The sequence below is a fragment of the Oxyura jamaicensis genome, chromosome 20, assembly GCF_011077185.1.
Source record: "Oxyura jamaicensis isolate SHBP4307 breed ruddy duck chromosome 20, BPBGC_Ojam_1.0, whole genome shotgun sequence".
In the NCBI taxonomy this organism is placed as follows: domain Eukaryota; kingdom Metazoa; phylum Chordata; class Aves; order Anseriformes; family Anatidae; genus Oxyura; species Oxyura jamaicensis.
In genome coordinates, this window is record NC_048912.1 from 4,498,523 (window position 1) to 4,504,490 (window position 5,968).

General features: G+C 51.0%; 1 long non-coding RNA gene across 1 annotated transcript; it reads right to left on the reverse strand.

Moving 5' to 3' along the window:
• Positions 1–83: 83 nt before the first annotated feature.
• On the reverse strand, positions 84–4,668 carry LOC118176860. Its single transcript, XR_004755559.1, has 3 exons — positions 4,582–4,668; positions 4,226–4,316; positions 84–1,052 (listed from the first exon to the last, which is right to left on the reverse strand). It is a non-coding gene; the product is annotated as an uncharacterized LOC118176860 (long non-coding RNA).
• Between the last annotated feature and the right edge of the window lie 1,300 nt (positions 4,669–5,968).

The following is a 5,968-nucleotide window of genomic DNA, read 5'->3' on the forward strand; positions in this document are numbered from 1 at the left end:
TTTCTTTCTTTCTTTCTTTCTTTCTTTCTTTCTTTCTTTCTTTCTTTCCCCCTCCCTTTTTTTTTGGAATGAAATGGAGTTTTTTGATATATTGAATATATTTAATATTCAAATGCTGTGAATTTGCAGGACAGAGCAGACAGAGACTGCCTCTTGCGATAAGAGACATTATTACTGTTGTGAAGAATTCCTTTAAGATTCCATCTTAATCGTTCTGCTATTGAAATGGAAGAATAAAGTAATAAAATTAGATGTTTTGAAAAGACTTGATTAAAAAAGTAATTATCCCACTGGCTTGTGGGCTCCCACTTCCTGCCGGATTCCTCCAGCTCCCCTGGCTCTGCTTGTGGCTGGGCATCTCCAACCCACGTCACCTTCTTCCCCTGGCCAAGCTTTGGGGCTGTTTTGGGGCTGCTTGTCCGATGGCCCCGTCCACAGCCTGGGCACTCCCTTCACCCTTTGCCTCCTCTCCAGTTGAGGTGTCCCTGCCCAGGCTGTCCCCCAGCCCGCTGCAGGTGCCGTCCCCACGCCTTGGCCAAGGGAAGCAGGGGACACAGGACGATGCCCCGAGCCTGGGAACATCCTCCCCGGGATGGCTGCGAGCTGCCGTCCCTCCCAGAGCCTCGCAGCTGTGGCAGTGGAGCTCATTCATCCTGCATTTCTAATGGGGAAACGCAGATGGTGACAGCTGAGTGCAAAATGCATCTATTAAAATCTGCTGCTGATTGTTCCTCATAATGGGCTTTGGGTCTTTTGAAGTGTGCTGCGGAGGCGGCACGTCCTCATCTGGGGATGCAGCAGGTTACGGAGACTTGAGCCTGGGTCTGTCTTTGTCTCTTGCCCACTTCTGGCCATTTGCTGGCCATCATTTAGGATTTTTGTAGTAGAGTAACTGGGGCTCCATCTCTACGGGGATGGGAGTTACTGATGCTCGGTTCCCCAAGCAGAGAAGCGGGGCTGTGCGGGGTGACACCCTTATCCAGAGAAGGGTGAGCTCTTCTCAAGGCCACCCTTCAAACAGATGGAGGCTGCCGAGGTGAGGTGCTGGGGCACTGCGAAAAGAGAAAGCAGGCAGCAAAAAGTTGCTGTGGGAGACCTGCAGCGCTGAGAAGACGGCTCTCCCTGCTGAAAGCCTGACAGAAGGGGAGGAAATCCTCAACGCCCTTCCACCGCCCACAGGTGAGACCAGACCCCATGAAGGACCAGACGGAAAACCTGTCAGGCATGGAGAACACCCGAATGTCCCTGAGTGTCAGAGCTGACAGCACGCTGGGGTCCCCATGTCCGGACCGAGACATCCCGGCCGCCCCGCACACCACCAGCCCCACCGCGGGGCTCTGCCCGCAGCCTGGCAGCGCTGCACAGCCCCGAACCCCTGCACCGCATGCTCTGCTCCCTGCCTCCGGCCGCAGAAACCACGGCGTCGCTGGGGGAAGTCTTGGAGCTGGCAAGGTGCCTCCCCAGCGGGAGGCTCAGCAAAGCTCCCACCGCTCTGGCAGTGACCCTGTAATGAAGCGGTGCAGAGGACGCTGCTCCCAGCCAGCTCCCTGGGTGCTTATATTTCAGTTTGGGCTACATCCAGCTCTAGGAAATCCATTAATTACACTTCATACAGTGGCATTTACCGACAAACGAAAGATTTCATTAAGTCCGCCTGCTTCCTAAAGCACGGCAAGACCTCGGAGAAGCTCCCCCGGGCCTTGGCCCTGGTTATTTAAGCAGCGGTGCGGTGCCTCCTCAGGACATCCCTCCTCACCGGCGGGCAGGATTTAACCCCTGGTCTTTCATCACAGCCATCCAGCTCAGTCCCAGGCAGAAGGCAGGGCTGGATCTGGCCATGCACCTTGCTTTTGTTCCGTGCAGGACACCAGGAGCTGGCTCACTTCCAGGGAGAGAGGAGACACATTAAACTTTGATGAAAACATGGCTGCGATGAAGGCAGGACACGAGCTGCTCAGGCACAGACGCAAGGTAGGGCAGCCTCCTGAAGAGGCTCTGGTCATTCTGCTGCAAGCTTGGACACCAAGAGGTAGGCGAGTGTTTAGTGCTGCTTTATCAGCCAGTCCTTCTTTCAGGGACCTGGTGTCTCCATAAGGCCCATTCCAAGCTTTTCTCCCCAAGCAGGAGGACCACCATGGGAACGACCAAGCTGGGACTAAAGCCCAGAAATCTTGGAAATCTGCTGGCAGTGCTCACTGCTCCAGCAGGCTCCAGGCCTGGGAGTCCTCCCCAGCTCCCAGACTGCCACCCCCTTCCCTGCAGACCCTATGCACCCTCTCCTCCGCCCAAACCCATGGTCAGGCTGGGAAAGGACATCCCTGTCTCATGCTCTGGGCGCACTTTCCTGCAAATATCTTTAACAACTGTATGGTGGCTGCCCACAGGGAAAAGCATCACTGCTGACACTTCTTGTGATTTCTACATCAGCACTTGGCTTTAGGAATGAATGCTGTTTCCTCTGCTCCTCCAGTGACGTGGTGGCCAGCACCAGGTGGTTCAGCAGCTTCCCAGGGCTGTTTTTTTTTTTTTTTTTTTTTTTTTTTGGTGGTGGAGAAAATGGCTGAGATGTCCTGGGGTTAGCACCATCCTGCAGCTACCCAATGGTATTACTAGAGACAGAAATGTCCTGACCTCTGGCTACCTGGCTGCAGGCTGACAGAGGCTTCGTGGGGCCCAGTAATTATTAGGTGAGATTTTCTTCTCCCCAGGTTTTACCTGAGTCACCTCCAAGCCTGGACATGAGGGACAGACTATCCCACGTTGACATCTTCCTCAGTAGGGTGGCAGTGAGCAGGTTGTGACACTGATGAGTAACACGAAGTCTACAGGAGCAGGTTGAGATCCATTGGAGCTTGGCTCCATGAGGAGGACGTTTTCCAGGATGGGATCCTCATGACCTTCCTTCCCCTGCTTCTCCCCAGAGGCTGTGCTGCCCTCTGCCTCTGGTGGGGATGCGAGGTGATGGGTGAGGTACAAATACCTGCTGAGCATTACACCTGAGCAGCCTGTGTTTGAAGCAGCATCCACAACAACTTTGAACTGCCAACCACCAAAACACCTTCAGACCCTTTAATTTGGAGCAATTTTCCACGTTTTTCACTGCCCTGCAAGGCTTCTGTCTCAGCTCCTTCCAGCCCTGCGCCCATCCCCTTCCCGGGGTCCCACCATGCCTGGCTTGCCCCAAGCACAACTCCTCTCACATCTTCCTGGCTTCATTCACTCCTTGCCCTCCTCAGCAGGGATGTTGGCTAGAATAAAGCTGTCCTCAGGGTGCTGGGCAGGGGCTTGACTTCCAGGACCACTTCAGCAGCACCCTCAGCGACACCGTGATGCCACATGAGGCCTGAGAGCAAGGCAGGAGGCAGGAGGCTTGGTGTGGAGGTGAGGTGAAGGTGCTCAGAGGAGGGATTTGGCAGAGGTGGGAATGGAGGAGTCAGGGCAGGAGGGGTGGGCTGCACCTTGGTCACCGCAGAGCCAGGGTGATGGGTCATGGATGCACGGTCCTGGGGCATATTTGGGCTAGGGACTAGATGTGGAGGAGCCGATGTGTTCTGTTTGTTGGTTGCAGCTCAATGTATCTCCAAAAGGACCAACAGGGACACGAGCAGCACAATTGCAATAAATGAAGGTGGGAAATGAGGCTGCCTGCGGTGCAGCTGACCAGCAACTTCCACACGAAGCAGCAGAGCCATAGCAAGAGCTCCACGAGCTCCTGCACCAGCATCCGAGGTCTGCAGCTAAAATGGGTGCCCAGCCTGCTTGGAATCCCCTTGAATGGGCACCGAGGAGCCCTGGTTGAGGGAGGACACCCACGAAATGTGGTCACGCTGTGTTACCACCATTACGGGAATGACACAGCAGGGAAGCAGGGTAGGTGGGAGGATGGCATGTATAAAACATTCATTAAAACACTAGGGGAAAAAGAGTAGCCCCAGGGAATCCCTGTGGGTGGAAAACCTGAGCCCTAGCAATAAAAATGTGCTGCAGGACTGTACTATGGTGACAACGGTGGTGAGGAAACAAGAAGTGGGCTGAGCAAAGCTGCAAATTTAGGCCAGGCAGCGACAGTGGGAAATGTCAGCTACCCACACAGCGGCCATGCCAGTGCCTCATTGGGTCCAAAGGAAGAGACTGCCCTTTGGGGCGCGATAGAAACTGTGTCCTAGGGCAGGCAGCCCTATAACCTGCGAGGAGCCGTGCTGGGCTGATTTTGGTCTGCACTCACCCTGTACCTGTGGCACATCCCTCCTGTATGGGTGACCACAGCTCCGTCAGGCTTGGCGTGCTGGAAGCCACCATGCTACATGGGTGCTCAGCTTTGGAAAGAGAATTATGTAAAAATGAAGTAAATTGGCTAAAGGAGCAGTGCAGAGAGAGAGAAGGAGCAGAGTGGTGCAAGGCGAATTTGATAAAGCAGGTGGGAGCTTAGTGTTAAAACAAGAGAAAACACAGCTTCTCACAGCAAACAGTGAGGTTTTGGAGCTGCCTGCCGCATGAAGGCCGGTGATATCAATAGGGTCAAAAGGGGCTGACACGAATTCATGGCTGACAAGTCACACAAAAAAAATAACAGTTACCTACCAGATTTATAGAGCCAAACAGTGGGCAGATGCTCTCCTGGTGGGAGTGGGGAGAGCTTGGTAAATCCAGAGGAGCTGCACAAAGTGCCCCAAGCGCAGAATTTGCAACGTTATCTCTGCTGTGAAATAAAAAAAGCAAAACAAAACAGCAAAGGAGAATCCTCTCCCCTCCCTCCACTCTCCTGTTTGTCACCAAAGGCCTCATTATCCTCACAGGCTCCCGAGGTGCTCGTTAAAACCTCGGGGCTCCAGGAGCGGGTCCCTGGGTGACTGTGGGCATCCAGTGCCACCAGCGCAGGTCCCCAAGGGTCCTACCCATCCCCCGTGTCAATGCAGAAATGGCATTCCTTGTGCTTTCCCAGCCTTAGAAGACTGGTCCCAACACTTTGTCCCTCCTCAGTTCCTTCTCTTCCTCTCTGCAAAAACGACAGCGATAACGAAGCCTCCATCCTCCAGCCCCAGCCTTTCCATGCATGCTTGCAGGGCTCTGACAGTAAAAAATGGTCTTTTACGTGCTGCAGAAGTTCATAACGTTCCAGTGTTGATAGGAATTGAGTGCAAAAGAAATAAAATCAATAAAATATTCAAAGCTTTCACATTATAAGCTCGAGCAAAACTTTTTACCAAATGTTTACTGTATAATAAATTCTATTAAAAAGCCCAAGCTTGCATGGTGAAGAGGGGTGGAACATTGTCACTTTAATTGCAATGGCATAAATATTTGATATTCAGTAAATTAGATCTGTAGCTCTGAAAACATTCTTGCAAATGGATTTTTACCTGTAGCACAGTGCCATTAGCAGGAGAAAGTCAACACAGCCCCAGGGCCTGTAATTAACTCAACCCAAGCAGAACTAAACATTTTTGACAGTTTTCCTGGTCTGGAATTAACTGTCATAGCAGAGAATGAAAGGAAGTGCATTGTCACATTATGTTTACGTAAAGTCTGTAAAATGCTGTGTTTTGTATTTTTGTTTTGTTAAGTCTGGGTTTCATGCCCCATTATTTTGTTCATCATTAGAGACATGCTTAAAAACAACTAATGATGTATTTTATATCCTCAGACTAGTAGCGAAGCCTTCCGAAAAAAGGGGGAAGACATTAGCTGTAATTCAATTTTTTTTTTCTTCTCTATAATGAAGCATGGTACACTGTGTACTGGTATAAATCATAATGCTGTGACATTTGAAGACATTAGAAACTCTGGTTTTCCTATCTGATTCAAGTTTCTTAGATAATAAGCAGTTGTCTAGCCCATGTCTGTCTATTTTACTGGGGATGGGGGAAGGCGTTATGTATGTTTTTTTTTTTTATATATATATTTTTATTTTTTTTCCCTTCTTTTCTATTCTTCCTTTTTGTGTGTGTGTGTATTTACAAAAATAACT